The sequence below is a fragment of the Protopterus annectens genome, chromosome 2.part1, assembly GCF_019279795.1.
Source record: "Protopterus annectens isolate FY-2018-M chromosome 2.part1, PAN1.0, whole genome shotgun sequence".
In the NCBI taxonomy this organism is placed as follows: Eukaryota; Metazoa; Chordata; order Ceratodontiformes; family Protopteridae; genus Protopterus; species Protopterus annectens.
Window position 1 is genome coordinate 787,614,684 of NC_056729.1, and position 25,000 is coordinate 787,639,683.

General features: G+C 37.9%; 1 protein-coding gene across 1 annotated transcript in view; it reads left to right on the forward strand.

The window, feature by feature from the left end:
* TRMT9B (tRNA methyltransferase 9B (putative)) overlaps positions 1–25,000 on the forward strand; it is a 541,165-nt gene that overhangs the window by 153,118 nt on the left and 363,047 nt on the right. The window contains exon 2 of the mRNA XM_044062499.1: positions 13,720–13,826. The gene's annotated coding sequence lies outside the window, so the exon portion shown is untranslated. The remainder of the gene's footprint in view (positions 1–13,719; positions 13,827–25,000) is intronic.

The following is a 25,000-nucleotide window of genomic DNA, read 5'->3' on the forward strand; positions in this document are numbered from 1 at the left end:
CACCGCTGCACCACTGAGCTATGGATTCTCTGATATTAGTATTTGTACTTCAGGTTTCATAATTGCTATCTTTGTAAACTTTCAAATAGCTTGGCAAATGTTGTGTAAATCTAAAAATGATTTTTCATTGAGGAAACAACAGAATTGTAGCATCACAAGAGCCACCCTACTGAAGTTAAAATTGAGTCTAAAGATATAGCCTACCTTTAAAACCAATAAAAAATATTGTTGAGGTGGTGCTGGAATTGCTATATAGCATGCAATAGTTTTTGATATTAATGCTTAAAACAAAAACAAATTTTTTGTCAGCTAACTGATGCTTCTCACATACCTGCTATGAGTCCTGTCATCATGCCTGGCATAGTGATGATGTGAAGTTCATGAGTACCATTCACTGCCTTTGAGTTAAAGCCCAAAAGTCTTTGCCCACAGTTGATAATAGAAAACAAACAGTCTTTGCCGACTGTCTATAACAGAAAATAAACAGAACCCCCCTCAACAAAGAAAGAGAATCGACATGATGGGTATCAACCCAGTTAGGTCTCAACCCTTATATCATTAGATGGGTAAAGAACTGTCTCACTGATAGAACCCATATAGTCAAAATAGGGGACCTCCAACAGCAGACCTGTGAACAGTGGTGTTCCACAGGGATGAGTCCTGGGACCTCTACTATTTGGAATCTATTTCTCCGAAGTACAAGTGAAAACTAAAGGTCTGCGGCTGACAAAGTGTGCTGATGACTGCAAATTGGGAGCAATCTACACAAACATGATTGGTGCCACAGTCGTGGCCTTAAACTCAATGCAAAAAAATGTATTATCATCCCTTTCGGTAAGTTTGATATTCCTCCTGACTACCCCATTAATAACAACACCCTAAGTATGCAGTCAGTGGTGAGAGACCTGGGCACACAGGTTGACAGGAACTTTACCATTGATCACCATGTCTCCACAGTGTTAAGAAGGGCATTCTGTCTTGCTCATCTCATAGGTAAGGGCATTGCATCCAGAAAAAAAAGAAGTTATAACCTCTCTGTTCCCTCATCAGACCAGTAATTGAGTACAACAACCCTTTTGGTATGTACCTTTCCGAGCACATGCAGCAATTGGAGAGACCACAAAGGTTCCTCACAAGGAAAATTCAAGGTCTTCAGCATCTGTCCTATATGGATCATCTGAAATCATTTCACTTTATTCTGTTTCATACAGATGACTCAGAGGCGATCTATGCCTTGCATATAAGGGAATATGTGACTCTGCTTTATTGGAAATGCTGCATATCCATAAGTCAAATGGTGCACAGGTTACTCACTCTAAAGGCTTTAATCAGGTATGTGACATTAATAGAGCCTGCTAGAGGGACAGATTCATCTCCCAGAGGTTACCACACCTTTGGAACCGACTCCCACATCATGTCAAACAGAGCACCTCATTGGCCCTCTTCAGACGCAGTCTGGACGATTGGATGGGTAACCCTAAATTCACCCTGGGGGTTCCACTGTGTCTCTCTTGGACAGGGGCAATTCATGCTGATCATTGAAATAAGGGTAGAACTTGGCTAGGCTTGTAAGGGTCCTAGGGCCATTAGCCTAGTAACTTCCTATGGTTCTATGAAATAAGTTGTAGTTCATGAATAAATGCAGATGTGGAACATTATTCATGAAACATATCAAAATACTGCTGTTGTTTTATTGTCTGTTCTGTAACTTGGCATATGCTGATGGAGCCGCATGAGTATGACAGGTTACAGTGAGTGCAAAAACCTAAAAAAATTATGCTAATTCCCACTTTATTAGTTAGTATTGTTTGTTAATACAATTTTATGTGAAAACAGGGCTGCAACACCCAGTAGTCACCAGCAAAGTTATCAAGAAAGTGGAAACAGAATGTGGACACCACACTTTATTTTATCAGTTTGCACATACTCTTAAAAGATGAAGAATAAGTATTTTGTTATATTTATGAATGTTTTAATAGTGAAGCAGGTAATATTGCAAATATAACATACTGAGATGCTGATGTCTACTAAGAGCTGTCAAAGATTAACCACTGTTAACATTTTTGATGCTATTACAGATTTTTTCAGACTGTTTTTGGATTGTTTTGTAAAATCAATTATCAACTCATTTTCTTTTTTTTAAACATTGAGATGTTACTAAGACATTAGGCCTCATGAACACATTCATTTTTGCCTCCAGTATGAATTTTTGTATTAAGGGATATTGCCTTATTATTCTGTTTGTTCCTTTAAATAATGTGGTGAAATACGTCTGCTGTTTTAAAGAACTATTCTTGGCATGTTTTCTGCTAGGCCTAGTTCATGCAGTCTATTGTGTTGACAAAGTATACTGTTTGCACTTTAAATTGAACTTTCCCTTTCAAACTTTAGATAATAATGAGTGTCAGGTTGTTAAGTGTTCCTGGTGTGTGAGTTGTGCTTGTGTACATGTAAGTAGGGATTTGCCAATTAAATTAGAATAAGGCCTAGGTAAGGAGGTAGACTTAATGGTGCGTCTGTGTGTTTGTGTGTATATTTGTGAATATTTTTGAATGACTGTGTATATGTGACAGTGTTTCAGGGTTAGTGTTAGATTAGGGGTTAGGTAAGTTGATAGATTTAATGTTTTTATTTGTGATTGTCTCTGTGTGTGTATATGTGTATGTGTGTCTGTGTGATGAGGATCACTCAATAACCTGACATTCAATATCTTCTAATGTTGAGAAAGGGAAAGTTCAATTTAAAGAGCAAACAGTATATGTTTGTCAACACAATGTGAATTCAGCAAAGTTCAGCTGTGAAGCCCCCTTGTAAATCCTTATTCGTGTGTGATAAGTGTCACCCTGCTATCCTCAACCCAGCACTACATATTACTGTACCAAAAATCCATTCTGTAAGAGTACCACTGTAAAGAAAAATTATGTCCAGGTGATATTGTCACAAAAGGAGATACTGTCAGCCCAGCTATTTGGAATTTTGTAAATGGTTATGTGTCATTTGTGAATGTCAACATGCTTCATGTAAGATGTTTGTGTTACAACCTTGGTAGAACTGTATGTTATGTGTATATCAAACTAGGTTTGTACAGACATGTGTGTTGAAAAGGGTTTGTAAAGTACTGAGCTTAAAGATGTACCCACAGTGTACCATACTGGAAAGAACAGAAATGTATATACATTATTGTAACTGTTTAAATGTATATATTTTAAAAGGGGAAACTGGAACACGGGAGGTTAATTTACAAAACTTCAGAAAAATAGTTGAAATTAAATTACTTTATGGCTGGGCCATAAAAAAAGATGTTATCTTTCAGTTTTATTGCAACAGGAGATATAATGTCTGTACTAGAGAAGTTTTTTGTATTGTCTTTAAATGTGGAGGAATGTAAATTATTTTACGACTTCTACCATTTGCCAAAAGATCTGAGGTCTATGTATTTTTACAAATAGATGATAAATGCTACCAGCTGACATCAGTGAGTGTTTGAGCCTGGGAACTGAAGTCAGATGACAAAAAATGATGTCATTCTGCAAGCTATCCCAGCAGTAATATTTGAGATATTAATTTGGGAAGTCTCCGAGGGAGAGACAGCATTCTATATTTTGTCTTTGACCTGACAGCATCAAGACCCACTCACCACATCTGCCTTGTTGCTCTGTAAGTAAGTTATTTAGGGTGTAGTAATTCTCTTAGATTCAGTCAGGAATATACTGAAGTATAGTTTAGTTGTTTTCTTTATTTATTTGAGACTGTCGTACAATGTTGTTTTAAGTCTTTCCTGTGATTCTGAACTCTGATGTTACTGTGATTATATACTGAGTATTTTCTTATTCTTTTATTATTTATTATTAAATATATTTAAACATTTCATTGTGGTTGATATTTGTGAGACATATTTAAGTTTAGAGAGTACTTGCATATTTATTTGGTGACACTGTGGGCCACTCCTATTAGCCTTGCTCTTGGTCAAGCTACCATTTGTATTGATAGTAACATTGCACAGTAAGATTGGACACCCTTTGTTAAGGGCCTTAAAGTAGCTAATAAAGAGTTGGCTGGTGGCACTGATAACTACCTTATAGTCTGGGCAGAAGGGGGCATAGCTAGTAAACCTGTGCCAGCCTTTCCCAGGTGTGTGTGTTTGTAAAACAAATCTCCAAGAATGTGCGTGTGTGTGTGTGTGTGTCAGCTACTTGGTCAGGAACACAAAGCACTGGTTGGGCAGAGAGGGTGCTGGAGGTCTTGGCTTGGCCACTCAGCTGAGATCTCATCTCTATAGCTGTGGCAGTCGGGAGTCTTACTGGGGATATGGAGAAAGAGGGAGAAACCAGCCCCAGACTGACTGTGGTCTCTGTGCACTCTTAAGCAAAATTGCACTTGATGAAGAGAGCTGCATCTAGAAATACTGTGTGTGTACTTGTCATCCTCCCAATGTACATCCCCCACTGGTACTAGTGGTGAGGATTGAGGCTCCTTGATTACCGGCCAGTGGTCTTATTTATTTGTTTTTTTTAATTAGTTGTCCGATTGCAAAATGAAAGAGTTTTTTTTTTTTGGCTTAATCTCATCTTTTTTTGTTTTTTTTTTTTTTTAGAATTTTAAATTGATGTAATGTGCATCAATGTTTCTGCACATCCATTAGTGTGAATGCATTCACAAACATGGGTGTACCTAATTTTAATGAAAACATCCATAGTTGACTGCAGAAATGTCTGGAATCACTTTTTAACCCCAGAGTTCCTCTCTAAACCAATTAAAGTGTAACTTGGACATTTGGATGGGGAACAAGAACTTCTCTCCCTGGTTTGGCTCATATGTCTCTAATGGCCTGAAAATAGCTCATCTCTGAAACCCTGCCTGTAAGCCCCTGCTTACACTTACCAAAGGTACCAGAACTTATCAGAGATTTGGGCTGCATGACTAGGCTTAAAAACGCCCCAGTTTTCAGTATCCTAGTACACACCCATGAAACTATGAATCTATATAGTTTGTTTTTTACATTTATATTTTAATGTTATTAGAGTATTCAGTATGCATATAATAACGTGTATATCATATTTCAAAAAACATTGGAAAAGTGGATGAGAACAGTAAAAGAGAGCAGTGCAAAAACAATAGTAGGACTGAAGAGTGCACCGGACAGAGATAAGACACTTCTTATGAGGAATGGGGGAGAAAGAAAAAATGCTCTAGTTTAAGTAACATTTTCAGTATGTTCAGCTAACTGATCTTTTTTTTATCTTCCTGTAAATGTTTTGTGTAGTAGTTTTATTTATTTGAATTTTGAAGTAGGTCATTCTGACATCACCACAGATCCCCTTAGGTTCATAGATTGTTACTACGTTAATGACCACTAGGGCCTGTATAAGCCTAGCTGTGCACCCCAACCCAATTTGTCGCAGAGTCACTTGGCCATCTGTTAGGAGGGGGTATGTGTTAGTAAGGTGGTAGCTAAGGGATTTGTGAGGTGGGGATATTAATTGGAGAAAATGTTAATTACTGACAGCCTCTGTCCATCAGAGATATGGGTCTACTTCAAGGGATCGAAATTTCAGAACAGCGAACCTCTGATCATTGAAGACCAGAGGATCGAAGTTCTGAAATATTGAACCTTACAAAAAAAAAATGTAAAACATTACAAAACGTCTTCTTTCACATTTTTGCTGTGTCCCCACACCCCGTACTACTTAAATATACCAACTCCGAGATCGCACTACAATGAAGAGAGTGGTAAAGTTCCCGTTCCGCACTGTATGGCGATCTCCATTGACAAGGCTCAGTATTTCAAAACTTTGATCATCTGGTCTTCATAGAGCAGTGATTCAATGTTTTGAAATTTTGATATTGTGATGAGACCCTAAAGCCACACCAGGGGTGAATTTGTGACTTCCCATCCAATGGTCAAGGTTTCGTTTGAATAGGATCAGGGATGAACTCTGCTTCACAAGGATTTGGAGCTTATTCCATAGCACAGGGATCCGTTGAGTCACATATTTGTCCCTCTAGTATGTTCTATTTATGTCATAAGTGATTTTCAAATCCTTGGATCTAGTGTTTCTAGTGCAGTTTGTTTTGCAGATGTACAAAAGTTCCATCAGGGCTGGATCTGAGGATGCCTTATAAGCCAGGCATAGAGCACCTCTCAGCAGCCTGTAGAATGCTGAGTACAGAGATAGGGACTTTAGGCGATCCATGTAGGACAGGTTATTAAAGCCCTAGATTCTCCTGGTGAGAACCTTTGTGGATATTCCAGTTGTTGCAAGTGTCTGTTTAGGTACATGTTGAAGGGGACATTGTACTCAATGATGGTCTGATAAAGGGCTGAGTAGTGTGGTACTGTAACTTCCTTGGACCAGGATTACATACCCTTACCTATATGTTGGGTGACATAGAAATATTTTCTTATTATCTTTGCTACATGATGGTTGAAGGCCAGATTACTGTCTACATATGTTCCCAGATCCCTAACTACCTAGTCAACTCTGAGAGGTGTTTTATCAATGGAGTAATTAACTTAGGTAGACAGTTTACCAAAGGGAATTATAATGCATTTCTTGGCACTGAGTTTTAAACAATGACTTTGGTACTGGTTATCTGTCTGTATAAGACCTTCTTGCAAGATGTTCGTGTCATGGGGAGAATCTGTGATAGCTCCCAATTTACAATCATCTGCAAACTTGGTAAGCCAAAGGCCTTTGATATAAGCCAAAAAGGTGGTAAAGTGCCCAAAAAGTGAACCAATAATCAAAAATATAGGCACCGGACATTCAACAAGTTCCAGCACTGCGTCCTTAATTTATGAGAAACACCAACACACATAAATGCTGTTAACACAAGTCTTTCTACATTTTTGTCTTAAAAAACTTCATCAGATGAGCGTACTAACCAGTAATGCATGATAAAAAACCTTTGTTATCCCCCCAATTAACCAATGTAATGCAGCAATAAATTGTGTTAATATGTCGTAATTAGTAAAAAACTCTACTAGAACAGCTAAAATCACAGAATGCAATTTAAAAACTATGTAGATCTTCTATTAAATCACAATATTTTCAAGAAAAATACACATTTAAATTAGAAAATAATAAATAATAATGAATTAAAAATAGATTTGATCAGATAGTGGAAATTCATATATGTTGTTGTTTGTCTTTCAGCTTTTCCCGGTAAGGGGTCGCCACAGCGGAACTCCGGTCTGCTAGTGATTGGCAGCAGATTTTTATGAAACGCCGAGGTGCCAGCTCAACGCCCAACCTTCAACGAAGGCACGCCCATTTACGCACACATGTCTTTCGAACGCTATCCAACCGTGGGGAGGACATGCAGACTCCACACAGAAGGCACTCCCAAGCCCAGCCGAGAATCGAACGGGAGAACCTCTTGCTGTGAAGTAACAACAAGTGGAAATTCATATATATGCATAATATAATGGCACCATCTACTGGACAGACATAAAAACACACTACTTAAATCTGTCTAAAAATACATAATAAAATGCTGACCATATAAATTAATAAAACCATTTGTAAAAATATTAATAAAATTATTGATAAAACTTTGTTGTTTGATAGATTATGTATTACAATTATATGTAATTTGTAGGAAATTTGTCCCATATATATCTCACAATTTGGCTGATCTAAGCTTCAATACAGGCATCAGTGAGACTGTGTCATTTAACCCTGGCTGCCAGCTGGCCTCTAGGACTAGTTGCCAATAAAGCTCCATATACTCTAACCTAGTTTCCCAGGGGCCTCCTCTTGGGTCTATAGGTATTACTTCAATCACAAAAAAAACAATATTCAGCCCCCCTACGCAATTGAGTATGTTTAAACAAGGCATTGTTTTCATTCATTCTCCTAATGTCATACCTGTGTTCATACATTCTTTGTTTTAATTTTCTTTCCGTTTTTCCCAAATAGAATGAATCACATGTATTGCATAAGGCTAAATATATGGCCCCTTTAGTGTTGCAATTGGCATACCCCATGGTACTAATGTACTTGATATACATTTTAAATATATTGTATCTCCAGTCCATATACATAAACACTGGGTACAGTTACCACATTTGTATGTACCTTTCCTGTTGCTTGAATAACCTCCATCATTATTGTAATATGTACCTCTCTCTAATATATTTTTAATATTATGACCCTTCCTGTATATACATTTGAATGGTTTATCAAAAATGATATTCAAATCTGATACCTTAGCAAATGTATTCCACTCATTTTCAACGGTTCTTCTAACCAGTCCAGTTACCCCATCAAATGTAATAGTGAGTGCAGAGTAGTATGCGTCATTTTCAGCATTTTCACCTGAACTAATCCTGTCTGTAGTGTAATTTTCTATGCCCAAAATTTGAGCAAACCTTGTTTCGCTTGCCTCTAATACTTCTGCATATATTTCCATCAACAGTTCACAAGAATAACCTTTAGCCTTGAACAGTTTAATCAAAAAATCACACTCAGTTTGAAAATCTTTGTCATCTGAAGTCATCCTACTTGCGCAAACCAGTTGTCCCTTTACTACCCCTCTTTTCTGATATGAAGGGTGGACACTTGTGTAATATAGGTATGAATTTGAGAATGTCTTTTTCTTATATATTTCTATTTATGTCATAAGTGATTTTCAAATCCTTGGATTTAGTGCTTCTAGTGCGGTTTGTTTTGCAGATGTACAAAAGTTCCATCAGGGCTGGATCTAAGGATGCCTTATAAGCCAGGCATAGAGCACCTCTCAGCAGCCTGTAGAATGCTGAGTACAGAGATAGGGACTTTAGGTGATCCATGTAGGACAGGTTATTAAAGCCCTAGATTCTCCTGGTGAGAACCTTTGTGGATATTCCAGTTGTTGCAAGTGTCTGTTTAGGTACATGCTGAAGGGGACATTGTACTCAATGATGAGTCTGATAAAGGGCTGAGTAGAGTGGTACTGTAATTTCCTTGGACCAGGATGCCACCCTTACCTATAAGTTGGGTGACATATAAATATTTTCTTATTATGTTTGCTACATGATGGTTGAAGGCCAGATTACTGTCTACATATGTTCCCAGATCCCTAACTACCTAGTCAACTCTGAGAGGTGTTTTATCAATGACGTAATTAACTTAGGTAGACAGTTTACCAAAGGGAATTATAATGCATTTCTTGGCACTGAGTTTTAAACAGTGACTTTGGTACTGGTTATCTGTATAAGACCTTCTTGCAAGATGTTGGTGTCATGGGGAGAATCTGTGATAGCTCCCAATTTAAAATCATCTGCAAACTTGGTAAGCCAAAGGCCATTGATATTAGCTTTGACTTCCAAGAAGTAGATGCCAAACAGGATTAGGCTCAGTACAGAGCCCTGAGGTACTATGCTGGTAACTGGTTTCTTGGTGAAATTGGTCTCACCAATCCTGACTTCCTGGGTCTTATCTGTGAACCATCCAGGAATCCAGCAAGTTATGTAGGGATTTATGTCTAGTTCGGAGAGTTTGTCAGCAATGTCTGAGTGGAGTATTGTATTAAATGTCTTGGCCAGGTCAAAGTATTTGGTATGCACTGTTTTACCCTCATCTATTGCCTTGGTGACCTTCTTAAAGAACTCTACCAGGTTAAATAGAGTCGACCTTCCCTTAACAAACTAGTATGGGTCCAGTGTCTGTAGGTTGGCAATGTCATTGTTAATTATTTCCATGATAATTCATTCCATGACTTTCTATATTAGACTTGTCAGACTGATGATGGTCTGCCCTTATGAAGAAGGATGACCATTACAGTCCTCCATTCACCTGGTGTGTAATCTGTTTTGAGGTTGTAGTTGAAGAGCACCTCATGTGGTCTTGATAGGTTGTGTTTTAGACTATTCAGGAGGCGACTGGGGATATTATCGAGGCCCACTGAGGCAGTGTTTTTGGCCTTAGCGAGCTCTGCTAGAACCTTATCCCTGGTAATATTTGGGGGGGAGTATGCTAGAAGGGATTTTACAGGGGGTAGCCAGGTAGTAAGGGGTGAAGTTAGAGCTGAATTTATCAACAAGTAGATTCTTTTTGTCTCCCTGCTTAGTGAAGGTGGTACCGTTAACCACCAGCTCAGCATACTGTTGTATGTTACCTTGAAGGATCCGGACATAGCTGATGAAGGTCTTGTGATTGTCCTTAGCTTGAGAGGCTGTTCTCTTAGTTTCTTGTTTTTTTGAATTAGAGAGCTCTTTTCTTATGGGAGTTGTTCTTTCTGATTTTGGCCTTGACTTTTTTTTGTATACTTTGTTGAAGTGAGGATTCCACCTGTACAGTTTGTTTTGGTATTTGTTTTGGAATTACTTCTGGTAGGTCAGCAGCCTTTATGCAGCCATTTACATGTTTTTATAGGGTTTCTTTGATTAATTTGTCATAGGTTGCTGTGCGCTCTGGGTTAGGGGAGCCTTGAATTTTGACAAACTGTCACTTTATAAGATGTAGTTTGCCTTAGAATAGTTCCCAGCCATTAAAGTTTTAGTTGGACTTTCTGAGATGATTTTTATTTTGAAGGAGACAGCTTTGTGATCTGGCCTCACTAGTGAGACCATTACATGTGTGTGTGTGTGTGTGTGTGTGTGTGTGTGTGTGTGTGTGTGTGTGTGTGTGTGTGTGCAATGCTCTCCCCCATATTGGTGAGTACTAGACTCAATATATTTGATCCTCTGGTTGGAGTAAAGTCCAGGAAGCATTGTGTCTGTCAGTTTGAGGCAGTATATGTTTCCCAGTTGTGAAAGGGAAGTTAAAGTCACCCATGAATAGGGTATTTGGTTGGATGGTGAGTGCCTCTAATAGGTCAAGGTAAGAGTTGTGAGACTCTTGGGGCATAGACGGTGATGTATAGCTAACTAGGATATAGTAAGGGACCTTGTCTAGGGTGAATTGCACGTGGATGAACTGCATGCCATCATCTTGTTTGACCACACTGAAGGTATATTTGCAGTTAACATAGATTGAAACACGTCCACCTTTAGTCTCTGTCTATGCTGTTGTTGGCCTGAGTGTGTGAAAGGCACTGTAACCTTGCACCGCTGGAGCACTTTCTAAGACTTTAACCATGTTTCAGTAATGGCACAAATGTCTATAGTCTCCATAGTGAGGAGGACTTGTAGGGTGTGGAGTTTTTTGTTTGGTGTTGCTATTAGAAGACCCTCTTGAGCACAAGGAAGATGAGGTGACTTGGTCAGAGTATTAGGGTATGTAAGAACTATATATGCAAACTCTTAACCAGTGGGTCAAGCTACCTTACAGGGCAGGCCTGTCCTGTGATTTGGACTTGTTATGGTTTCTAAATGTTTTGGCTAACGTTTTGGTGCAGTAGTAAGGGTATTCCTGTCACTGTTGCCAAACTTGCTGAAAAGAATAGGTTGATCAGTGCTGGGAAGCAGACGATTCAAAGATGCTTACTTCTTTAAGGGGCATTAAGTGACAGGTTTCTGCATGACTGTAGTCCTGCTCCATGGGGCTTGCTCTAAATACTATTTCACAGAGAAAGTGGATGAAGATTTCTTATAAGCTGGACATGTTTGCATGCATGAGTGTTTCAGTAAGACGGTTTCAAAAGACATGGGCTGAAAATAGTGTGAAATAAAGTTTAGTCAGGCATGGTGATTTTTGGATTACCCAGCAAAACAAAGGCTATTCTATCAGATCTGTTTCTCATTGACAAGTCCTTGAAATTCGATTTAACTGAAATCCAACACATTAATTATATTAAAAAAAATAAAACAGGTAAGAACACTTAATACAAGTCCCCTGCAGCCCTCCTGGGGAAGGGGACTGTGCCTCCTCACCTCCATTACTAGTATGTACTATCCTGAGGTTATACAGTCGTGGAGAGAGGATAACAACTGGTAGTCTGTGACTGTATCTGAGTGAGAAACTACAAAATAGCAAACAGCAAGGTAAAAATCAGTTAACCAGAGACCTGTATATATGAACATCCCTAAAGAAAGTACATACGTTAACATAAATATACTAAAAATAAAAATACAGCACAGCTATTTACCTTAAAAAAGAAATCATATGATAAAAAAAAAATTCACCAGCAACTTGGCTACACCATTAAAAAGTTGAAATGGGACTCGATGATGGATACAGATGTGGTCTTTCTGATTTTTCAGCTGTTCAGTGCCTTACATTATTGAGTAAGATCCTTTGTTGCTGTGCAACTGTATTTATAACAGAATGCTGTACCGTCAGAACAAAAAGCTAAGATATGGTGAGTTACTGAATTATAGTGTAAGTACCGTAACAAGGTAGGAGGCAAAGACTAAGTAATCATGGCTCTGAGTCTGGAAGAAACAGCAATGTAAATGCAGAATATTCAGCATTAGTTCTTACTTCGAACAATATGTTCAGACTTCTAATGTTAAATTACTGGGGATTATACAGTAATGTGCGTGCATTAAGGCTGATTTGCTGATTATGCAGTAATTATACTGTTTTGTGAAGGTTGGAGTCTAGATAATTCCGCTTTTCAAAATGTATTCCAATCACAAAGCTAAACAGGATTCTTTTTAATACTCCCCTCACCATGGTTATAAATGTTGCTTTGTTGTGATAGTACATAGCTGTTGTGGAAGTGCTTCTGCCTAATGGGTAGATAATGTTCAGAGGCTATTTATAGCAGTCTGTGCGGTGTTTGTTTAATAGCTAGGTACAAGCTGATCATAATTTCTAATGTTACTAGGACTACAAACTCATGAAACTGAACAGTTTTACAGAGTACTAGAAAATAAATTACTTTTAAATCTCTGAAAATATATCATTGACAAGGGCTTGCAGTACAGGCAGTAATTTACAGTTTATCTCAGCACTGCAGAAACTGAACTGATTAGATAGTAATAAAATCTTTGTATTAACATTTGACTAGAATAAAAATGATATATTTTATAAGGCATGTTGAGGGTCATGCATTCAGTACAGCGGTTCATAAAATACAAGTAATTGAAACTGTATTATAGAGATATAAAAAAGCAACAATCTTGTGAATACAGATGTTGCTGCTTTGAAATGTGTAATGTAGTTATTTGTCAGCTAAGGTACATGCATATTTCATGTTGACTTGTTATACATCCATTGACTTAAATAAATGCATATTTTCTGTCATCCATTCGCCTGTTTGGTATGTTGCAACACCAGATGAATTTTAATATATATTTTTCTTTCTTTCTTTCTGTTGTCTTATGAGTTATGCCAGAAGTCTGATACCTTTATTCATGTGCACCAATAAAGTAAAACGTTATGCTGCTTGCTCTCAAATGGCATATTACCTCTTCATTTAGCAGGTCAAATGCAATGTTTCTGTTCCTTTAATGTATCTAATACTGTAATTGTTTATCACTTGTCATATGAACAAGTCAATTGGCTCACAGCGCCAAATGGCTTCTTCTCTCAGCATCTGTAAGTGTTTGTATGTATGCATACTGTTGCTTATCTGCTGTTTAAAAGAAATGTAAGATGAAAAGTTGTGACATTCAGAGACAGGTTTTATGCCTTTTCAGGCCCGATCTTGCTTTTTCTATTGTTGTGTGATTGCTAGAATGCAGTGTTGGGGGAGGGATGCTTCCATTCCTCACAGCTTAAAAGGCACAGAACATTTGGCACTTGGCAGGTTGTTGCAGACTATATATGTATTTCCATTGTCAGTATAAAAATGCAGTACTGCAGCTATTTGTGCAGTGGCATCTGATCCACTTCTTTCTCATTCTAGCCATTCAGAATACTTGGAGATTTGTTGGTGGCTGTCCAGGGTCTACATCTAATAGCTAAGACTTAATGAATTTCTGGTTTGTACAGTCCCTAAACCAGAGATGGCAGGTAAGAACAAATGAAAGACAGATGAGAAATATGGGAAATAATGTTTCTGTTTTATAATGGCATGAATATATTTTAATAGTTTTTCCAAGCCACAGTAATCCAGATTGTCATTGCATATGTTTATGCTTGGAAATAGAATTGCATACTTGTAGCAAGGGAGTTTATGTAGGAATGAGTTAGTTCTATTATGTGTGTTCTTGTCTGCTTGGATAGAGTGGTGCATGCAAGTGTGAGTACTGATAAAGTGGTTATGAAAGCAAGTACTAGTGTGCACATTGATAGGATAAGATCATGTGCACACTGGTAGGATCAGATAGAGCACACACTGTGTTTACACTGATAGGATAAGATAGTGTGCACATTGATAGGATAAGATCATGTGCACACTGATAGGATCAGATAGAGCACACACTGTGTTTACACTGATAGGATAAGATAGTGTGCACATTGATAGGATAAGATCATGTGCACACTGATAGGATCAGTTAGAGCACACACTGATAGGATAAAATGCTGTTTACACTATAGGATAAGATAGTGTGCACAATGATAAGATAAGATACTGTTTTCACTGATAAAATAAGTTAGTGTGCACAATGATAAGATCAGATAGAGTACACACTGATAGGATAAAATCGTGTTTACACTGATAGGATAAGATAGTGTGCACACTGATTGGATAAGGCAGTGTTTACGCTGATAGGATAAGATGCTGTACACAATGATAAGATAAGATACTGTTTTCACTGATAAGATAAGGTAGTGTGCACAATGATAAGATCAGATAGAGTACACACTAATAGGATAAAATAGTGTTTACACTAATAATATAAGATGATGTTCACACTGATAGGATAAGAGAATGTTTACACTGATAGGATAACAGTGCAGACCAATAGGATAACATACTGTGCACATTCATGGGATAAAATAGTGTGCACACTGAAGGGGCAAGTGATGTCTCTTTCTCAGCATGAGTACTATTTAGGCTGCGAACAAGAATCCTGACAGATTATAACAAAATTAGAATTTGATTAATTTGCCGATGTTCTGGGGAACTACATTAGGGATAAATTTGAATGTATCCACATTTAAGACTACACATACATACTAATTCTTGGAGAATTGCATGCACTTCTGTAAAAAAATAAGATTAGAGCTTTGTTTTGATCAAGGAAGCCTTTGTTTTGGTACACTGTTGACCAATGGTTTCCAGTGCTACCTATATATACTGCAATATGTCCATTCTACAGAACATTTCTCATTTCAGTTTAGCTACTTTAATCTTCACTTTTCAGCACTGCAATTTGGAGTTTGTATAATCTCAACAGTCTTTTCTATTTATCTAGCTCAAGTGTTTGTTCATCTTAGAATTTAGCAGAGTCAAAATTTCTGTATGGGGGCAATTATCACATCAAGGCCAATTTGATTACCCTGATAAAAGAAGTATTTAGTAACAGTAACACAGATATGCACAGATCCTGCTAGCATGTATGCACCTCTCTAACCCAAAAGGATCCAGATCCTGCGACTGGTATCATCCTGCGACTGGTATCATTTCCATGGCAAGTTTTCTGCCTACTGATAAAGTGTGGGAGACCTTTGCATTGATGAATAATACAGGAAACCTACTAACAACATCTACAAGGCACTGTCTCCTTGTATTCTTATTGTACTAAATGCAAGCCTTCATATGAGAATAGCTTAGTGCCTTCTAAATAGACAAGGTACTGACTATTTGCAGTAGCTGATTATTACAGTTGAATAAGAAATTGCATAGCAGACATAACCTCATATCCCGTCTGTAGTGAAATTTTTCTCACTTTATCTGAGACCTGACTGGTCCCATCAGAGACCCTGACAACAGATAATTCAGGTCATACTTGATAGCCATCTCATGATTTTCATATTCAAGTAATATCCCATGGGAATGTCCTGTGTGTTTAAATATGAAACAGATAAGAGCAGTAACTTTGGCGATAAAAGTAGTGAATGAGAATCATCTTTCAGGTATCCTGTATATTCTTTGCTCATTTACCATCCCTTGCAACGTATAACTCTTATCCATCAACTTTCCCATTTCTCTCCCCGGAAGATGGAGGGTACATATGCAGCAGACAGTGCCAGTACATTCACTTTTGTTAGCTTGAGTAGCAATTCACATCTGGATTAGAAACACCATAATCTTCAAAAAGAGTCTGCTGCTGTGATATACAGGCTCTCTGCAGTATTATAGAACTATTTCAATTCTAGTCTGAAGCAAGAAAAAATCACGATTGCTTATGCTGTCTGTTTAAGGCATTTTGTTCAGGTTCAGACCAAGCTCTCTGTCTCTCTGTTACCTTGTGATAACTACTGCACAAACAAAATGTATGCTGAGAAGAAGCTTAGAGAGGACCAGCCTAGCTGCTTTTAGAAGGTAGATAACTCACACGGTGACTGAAGTAAATTATATCTTCAAATAACTGTGACTGCTTTGCGAATTCGATTTTAAGTTTGAGAAGTGTATTCAACTACCATCAGAATGACCATCCAGGATCTTGGCAGCTTGCTCACCATAAGTTACTTCCTGAGTGAGATGGCCAGCTTCAGAAATGCCACTACCTTCCTGGTGGCACCAACTTCATTCTCTTCAGTACACCAACCTGTATAAAAATATGTTGGCCACTCTAGAGGTTTTTTACCAAAAATTGCAAAATTCGGCATGCAGAGAACTGAGAAGGAAGGTTCTTACCTCTCTATTGGGATAACGAGTTCATTTACTCTTAAAAGCAATCTGAAGTTCAACAACCTAATATTTGATTACAAACACCATCAAAAGTCAGTTGCCTTTTTATTATTCCAACAATTTTTTGGCAGAACTCCACAGAGAATTTTAGGTCAGAAGGTCAAGGTCTATTGTTGGCCTTCATGAACAGCAACATACATGGTGACAGGTCTTTATCCGTTTCCTGCCTGATGTTTGGAACACCGTCACAGCAGATCATTGCTCGTGAGGATCATGTCACATGTTTCAAACCTGGCTAAATCAGTGGAGGCAAAAACAATGGGGATACAGTTTCAAGGTCATCCAAGGACTTTTTTGGACTTCCTTAGACAGATAATCTTCACAGAACTGTTCCTTTTTCTGTAAACTACAAATCTAACATCCTAATGTACTCTCTGGGCTATGATTAGTTTTTTCTTGCATTTATTAACCTTCCCACTCTCTCCTTCTGATTTATTTTAATATGCTGATTTCTCATGCTGTCAGCCATCAAGATGATCCTTCCTTAAAAGTTTATTCCCCCTATCCCCTGGCATCCCCAGATGAGGGGTAAAGGTGAGAATTTCATCAGGTTTAGGGATTTTTTTTATTTTAATAATTCTAAGTCCTCTCTCTCCATCATGACTAGAAAGCACAGCAACAGTATAAGCTTACATAAACTTACAGTTCTTGTTTGTAATCCCTTGAAACCCTGTGCTCCAGAGCTTCAACCCATCCAAAACAGGGGTATATCAGTGCTGAGAACACATCAACTCTCTGCACCTTAGGTAGGCCAAGCAACATCAAACTGCCATTTACCCTCCCATGTAACTTCAGCACCCAAGCCCAGCCCCTGACCTCAGGTAAATGGCTCCTAGTAAAGCAAAAGGCAAATCTTCTACTTGACTTCCTTTCTTCCTTTCAGATTGATTGTGAATAATTTTCCTTTTTTGCTTGCTGTCTCACTTTTAGAAAATCCAGATGCCATCACATCCAGATCATCCTTACAAATGCTGCGCATTAAATACCATTGCTCTGAACACTGCTTTTAACTTATAGTCCCCAAACTGTAGGATTTACTGTCAGGTACCCTAAATTAATAAAACCACTTCCTCATGTTTTGCTCTGAACTCACAGCACATCTTCAAAAATAAGGAAATTACATATTCTTTCTAAAGTAATTTTCTAAAATCATATTAACTACAACCGTAACTGCTGTCATTCACTGAAATTCATTGTAAATAACTTTTACTCACCTTGTCTTCCTATTTCTCCATTTAACCACTTCCCTTTTACAGCCAATCTTCATAGATCCATCTGTAATGCTTCTTTCCTACTATCACACTTCTCATTCCCTTCCGCCATACTGAAAGTCAGCCATCTTACTCAGCTATCAATTCCCTGTTATTCCCTCTACTAACCTCTCACTTTTCTTTGCTTCCCTTCTGTCCCTTTTTATCCATATTATTCCAGTCTATATCCCCTTCTTATAGGTCACCTGTTCACTTCTTCTCTGTCCTACTAATAATCTTAAAATTCTCTTCTTTCCTTATTTTGTCCTATTTAGCCTATGCGAATATTCATCATAGGTAAGCAGTGTTTGTTTTCTGTTATTAAAGATGTTAAGATTTGCACTGGGTGTGAGGAGGGTGGGCAGGATTAGGAATAAGTATATTAGAGGGTCAGCCCAGGTAGGAAAGTTTGGAGACAAAGCCAGAGAGGTGAGATTGTGTTGGTTTGGACATGAGCTGAGGAGGGATTTAGAGTATATTGGGAAAAAGATGCTAAGGATGAAGCTGCAGGAAAACAGGAAGGCCTAAGATAAGGTTTATGGATGTGGTGAGAGAGGACATGCAAGTGGTTGGTGTGACAGAGCAAGATGCAGAGGACAGGAAGAAATGGAAACCGATGATCCATTGTGGCGACCCCTAACGGGAACAGCCAAAAGAAGAAGAAGAAGAAGATTATTTATTATAAACGCCTCATGTAAGTCCAATGTGCTCAAATAAAAAAACAAACAAGGGCCACGAGAATTAAATGCTCCACAGTCAAAACGAAGAACAAAGTGAAAAAACTGTGAAGACACAAACACAGCTGTTAGGCAAATGTTTTAATGGAAATAAGCGCTTTCACTTCTTGTCGTAGACGCTTCATCAGATTCAGAATAAAAACACACAACAAAACCAAATCTTAAATATGGCAAAAACATTTCAAACTCTCCAATCACAGAAAGACAGCAATTAGAATAATTAAATAAAAACAATGAATTTACATTAAAACTGTTTATTCAGAGCTCTATCAATTAAGAAAGGCTTAATAGACACTCTGTCATTCAGCCCTTAATTTTTATCCGACTGCAGACGTAAAATCCACTTTGTTTCTACATTTTCGATAGTGTTTTTAGTGTTTCCTAATCTAACACTTTTATGTACTAATTCTAAAACCAAGAATCTAAACTTATGTGATGTGCCTAGGTTCAAAATGCGCTTAGCTAAACTATTTGTTTCATCTTCCTTATCAATAGCATAAATATGCTCTCTAATCATCTCCCTTAGAGTTCTGTTGGTTTTGCCAACATAATACAAAGGGTGTGTAATACAATATGCTAAATACACTAAATTTCTACTACTGCAGTCAGCATAATGATTACACACATATTCTTTGCCAGTGTTAGGATAAACAAAGGTCTTTCTATCTCCAATATAGGAGCAATAATTACATGTCCTGCAAGCAAAAGTACCCTTCCGTTGTGACTCAGTGTATACAGAGTGTTGGGTCTCATAGCAAAGAAGTCTTTTCAAAGACTTTTCATTCTTGTATGAAAAAACAGGAAAATCACCTACTAGCTGTCTAACTTTATCATCTGTCAATAATAACTTCCAGTTTCTGCATATAATGTCTTTAACATCAGAACTGTTCCAGGTAAATGGAATGACTGCCCTACATCTCTTATCACTGTTCTTATTACTACCTCTTAACTGAGTAAAACTGGATGAATCAGAAAAGAGAAGAAATATCTTAAATGTAAAAATGAAAAAATCAGGAGGGATAGAGGGAAGTCTAAGGCTTTGTCCTGAGGGAAGGGTAAGAATGGAGTATGTGGCTAAAGGAGCTGGAAGATAAAATGCAGAGCCTTGGCCCAGAAAGCAAATAGTGGTAATACAAATACAGTGTGCTAGATCAAAGGGGAAACTACCTGAACATAAATGCTAATAAATGTCCTGAACAGCAATGCTAAAATATGCTAAAAAAATAAACAATAAAGGGGAACCTTAATAAATAATAAGGGGGAACCAAGTAAAGTGAAAATGAGATAGAAAGTTTTTTCTAGGAGAGGCATAAGTTGAAATGAGTCTGTGATAGTCTTTGAGTGAACCCACACAAATAGATTTAGAAAAAATGGAAAAAAGAAAAAGTTGTTAAATTAAACATAAACAAAATAGGAAGTCTAAAAGGCAAGTTTTAGCAAGGAGGTCTAAGGTTTAGTGGACCTTGTAAAGTGTGACCTGAGGGAAGGGTATTGTTAGCATTAGAATCGGGGGGGGGGGCGAACTACTAGACGATTGACCTGCGTTTTTCATGAAAAATCACTTCATCAGGGCAGCTTCTAAGAGAAACAATAAAAATAAAACAATAAAAATAAATATAAAAATGATAAAAAAAATAAAAAAATGGCTAAAAACACAAAATAGGTTCATAGGTTCATAGGTAGGTACTAGGTTATCGGCCCTGGGGCCTATAGAAGCCCAGCCGAAAAGGTAATGGCTTTTGCCACCCAAGAAAATTATTTTCCTGTGCCACTGTCGAGCAGAGGTGATCCCCGGGGTGAATTTCCTATTTCCCATCCAATCATCAAGATTTTTCTTGAAGAGTGCTAATGAGGAGCTCTGTTTGACATAGACAGGTAGTCTGTTCCAGAGTATGGGAAGTCTCTGGGACAGAAATCTATCCCTCCAGCATGTTCTGTTTATTGTGGTGACAAGGTTTAGGTCCCTAGAGCGTGTAGCTCGGAGGGATTGGGATTTCTTTAAGTGGAGCATGTCCAACAGCTCTGGGTTTGACATAGCTTTGTATGTTAGGCAAAGATCACCTCTGAGTAGGCGATATGCGACGGAGTAAAGCTGGAGTTTTTTGAGATGGTCTGCGTAGGGCATCTGTTTGAGGCCAGTAATCCTCTTTGTGAGGTATTTCTGTGGCCTTTCCAGTTGTTGTAGATGTCTTGTGAGGTACATACCAAAAGGGGCGTTGTACTCTATAATGGGTGTAATAAGTGATGAGTAGAGGGGAACAATGACCTCTTTTTTTCTGGATGAGAAACCTTTTGTGATGAGGTGCGCCACGTAGAAGGATTTCCTGACTACTGTGGCAATGTGATTATCAAAGGAGAGACTACTGTCCACCTGTGTCCCAAGGTCTCTTATCACGCTTTCGGTGTTAAGTGTACTACCGCCTATGTTGTAGTTCATGGGTACAGAGTTTTTACCACAGGGGATGACAATGCACTTTGACTTTGAAAATTTGAAAATGACTTTATTACAGAAAAATCCAAAAGTTGTATAATGAACAAACTTATTTAAATACTTAATAACAATAACATGTGACCCAAGCACTTAATGCCTTAACCCTTTCCTTCTAAGAACATCTTTAAAGTTTTCCCTGCCATTTAAACCAAGGTATACACATGCATTCAGCCTGATTTGCCAGCAATATTCTCTCCAATCCAGTTCATCTTCTGCATCAAACCTATGATCAAAACTACTGACTTCATCAATTATTACAAATTTGAAGCATGCTTTATTTTTTTGTGACAAATGTTTTTACTTAACGTGTTTTGCCAATGCATTGCTTACATCAGTCTTGTCTACTGCTCTTATGTGTTCATTCACTCCCATGTAGAATTCTCTAATGGTTCTTCCTATTTAAAATGTTGGACATAATTCACACAGAGCCATGTATACCACAATATTTGGACCTGCAGTTATACAAATTATTCAACCTAATTTCAGAACTTCTTGCTGTCACTACAAAATTCTTAACTTATTTCATATATTGACATAACTTACAGCTGTTACATCTTTTCATCCCCACTTCCAAAACATCAGGCATACTTGAGCATAAATTCCTTTTCTTAAAAAAAGTCTTTTAAACTCTTTCATCTTTTAGAGACAAAGACAGGGTCTCCCCCGATAAAATTTTTAATTTCTTGAAAATTCATTAAGAATCTCCAATTATTCTTGGTTATTCCTTTGATTTTACTTTCATCTACTGAATTATCTAAAACACATGCTAAGGAAAAATCCTTTTAATTTTCTTTTGATTTGCTATTTACATTTGCTCCCTTAAGTTCCCTTATATTTTTTACTTCCATCCATGAATTGTTAATGATGTCCTTGGGGTACCCTCTTTCTTGAAATTTCCTTTTGAGTTCTTCACATTTTTTTTCAAAAAATACTGCCTCATCTGTTAACTTGCTTATTCTAGTGAATTGCCCCTTCATTATGTTTTATTTCAGGCTAAACTTATGCATGCTATTGTAGTGGAGATAGCTGTTACTTTGCACTTCCTTTTTATAAATCTTAACTTTTAAAGCATTGCTAGATCTGTACATGTTTAGGTCCAAAAACTTAATGTTGCCCTTCCTATAATTAAAAGTCAACCGAAGGTAACTTGTGGATTCATTCACATACTTAATACAATCTAAGAGTTCTTTTTCAGAACACTCCCAAATAAAAAACAACTCAACAATAAAATGTCTGTACATGATGATATTAAAAATGGTGTAACTATGGGGGTTGCTATGGCCCCCAGCTATGCAAATATAGTCCTGATGAACTAGGAAAAAGAAGTTATTTTAGAATCAGGTTTTGCAAAACATATCATGTACAGAAGTGGTGGTGCTGCAGTAGAGTTGTCGCCTCACAGCAAGACGTTGTCTTGTTCGATTCTCAGCTAAAGCGTCTTCTGTGTGGAGACATGTGTGAATGGGTGTACCTTCATTGAAGGTTGTACGTCAGGGCTGGCAACTCGGTACATAAAAATCTGCTGCCAATCATTAGCGGACCAGAGTTCCACTGTGGCGACCCCTAACAGGGAAAAGCCGAAAGATACAACATCATCATGTACAGATGTTTTATTGATGATTTGTTTTTTAAGCAATGCATTGGCAAAACATGTTAAGCAAAAACATTTGTTAGAAAATAAGGCATTCTTCAAATTTGTAATAATTGATGAAGTTAATGGTTTTGATCATAGGTTTGATGCAGAAGATTAACTGGATTGGAGAGAATATTGCTGGCAAATCAGGCTGAATGCATGTGTATACCCTGGTTTAAATGACAGGGAAAACTTTAAAGTTGTTCTTAGAAGGAAAGGGTTAAGGCATTAAGTGCCTTGGGTCACATGTTATTGTTATTAAGTATTTAAATAAGTTTGTTCATTATACAACTTGGTCTGAAGAAGTTCCATGAAGGGAATGAAAGTGCTTACCAGTTGGATTTTTATGTAATAAAGTCATTTTGTGTTTTTAGCCATTTGTTTTTTATTATTTTGCCTTTTACGGCTATTTACATTTGTTTGTTTGGATGTTTTGTGAGGTATAAATATAAAAATAAAAATAAAAAGGAACACATCTCTACTGAACAACCAGACTAAAATCAAAAATGCCAATGACCTAGTACATTATAGCCAAAATGAACTAAATTATATTAAAAGCTAGACTAAAACTAAATACATCAATGAACTAGTACAATATAGCAGTAATGGTTCAGAAAAATCTAAACACTTATGGGAGCTTACTGAGTAAACATGGAGTATCGAGCACAATGAATGAAATTAAAGTTTCAAACCTGAAGGTGTCCTTTCATCCTAGTATAAAAATTTGTTGTCTATTTTCCTTAAGTCCAACACAGGCAGAATGGATTCTGCGTAATTCAGTCCTGGGGGGGGTTCTACTTTGTAGCCTGATTTGCCACAAGAGTTATTTTTTTCTCAATTAGGGCATTGTAGTCACCACAAAGAGAGGTCTTAGTTATATAGTCCAGGATTTGAAACTTAAATGAATTGTGTTCCGTGCTTTTCAAAGCATGCACTGCCAGCTGGTTTGTCTGTTTCATGTATTTCAAGTCATGTAAATGTTTGGCAGTCCTCATTTTCAGCTGATTAATCATCTTGCCAACATAAAAGACATTGCATTTGGAGCAGGCTGCCCGATATATGACACCTTCTGTGTTGCAATCTCCTTCGATGTAGGGTCAAAAGACCTTCTTGTTGTTAGGACAGTAAAATTCTTCAGTCCCATGAGGACCCCACCCTGGTGACCATCGATGGGGAGTCTCTCTATACAGTCCTACCACAGAACTGCTGCATCTCAGCCACCATCGAGGCCTACCAGATGGATGTAGCAGTATTACCAGGGGAAATAGAAGTTCTGGTAAGACTGCTCTCCTTGCTGCTCAGCAATAGCTTTTCCAATTCAGTGGCAATTACTATAGGCAGTCAACAGGAATAGCGATGGGGGTTGCTATGGCACCCAGTCTAGGCAACACGGCTCTCCGTAAATGGGAAAATGATCACGTCTATAATTCTAACTACTTGCAGGAGATGGGCTGCTATTTTAGATACATTGATGACATTTTTCTCATATGGAATGGTAGTCAGGAGAAGCTTGAGGAATTCCTTCAGTATATCAACAGCTGCACTTCATTCCTCAAATTCCCTGTAAAACAGGACCAGGAAGAAATCAAATGTTTGGATCAACTTGTAAGAAAAGCCAGAAATCCACCAACCCTCTCACATAATCTTTACTAAAAACCCACCAGGGTCAATTTTCTGCTGCATGCCTCCAGCATGCACCTCTTCAGGCTAAAAAGAAGTGTCATCAAATCACAGGGTCTAAGAATTTCCAGAGTTTCAAAGGAACTGGCAGACTTTATGAAGCACATCAGTGACCTCCACATAGACTTTTTTTAGCCAGGGGATGCACCAGTAACTCCTTTATGAAGTTTTGGCACCCATAATCCAGACCAGGACCCAAGACACTATCTTAACATGCACCAGAATCCCTTTTATCCTGGACAAGAAGTACCACCTTTATTGCATGCTTGATTTTTCATTGGACTACCACAACATCCTCAAGTCAGTCAAAGAAAACTGGACTATCATCAAGAGTAACAGAGTTTTTGGGCACATTTTTCCAGATCTAGCTTGCTGCACAGATTGGAGAGGTAGGAGCATATGGGACTACCTTGAATGCCCTGGCCCCATTTCCAGCCCTAGGATAAGAACTTTCCCATGCAATGACCCGCCATGCCATTATTGCAAACATCTGAGTGGGACTGGAGAATTTTACTGTCCTAACAACAAGAAGGTCTTTAGACCCTACATCAGAGGAGATTGCAACACAGAAGGCGTCATATACTGGGCAGCCTGC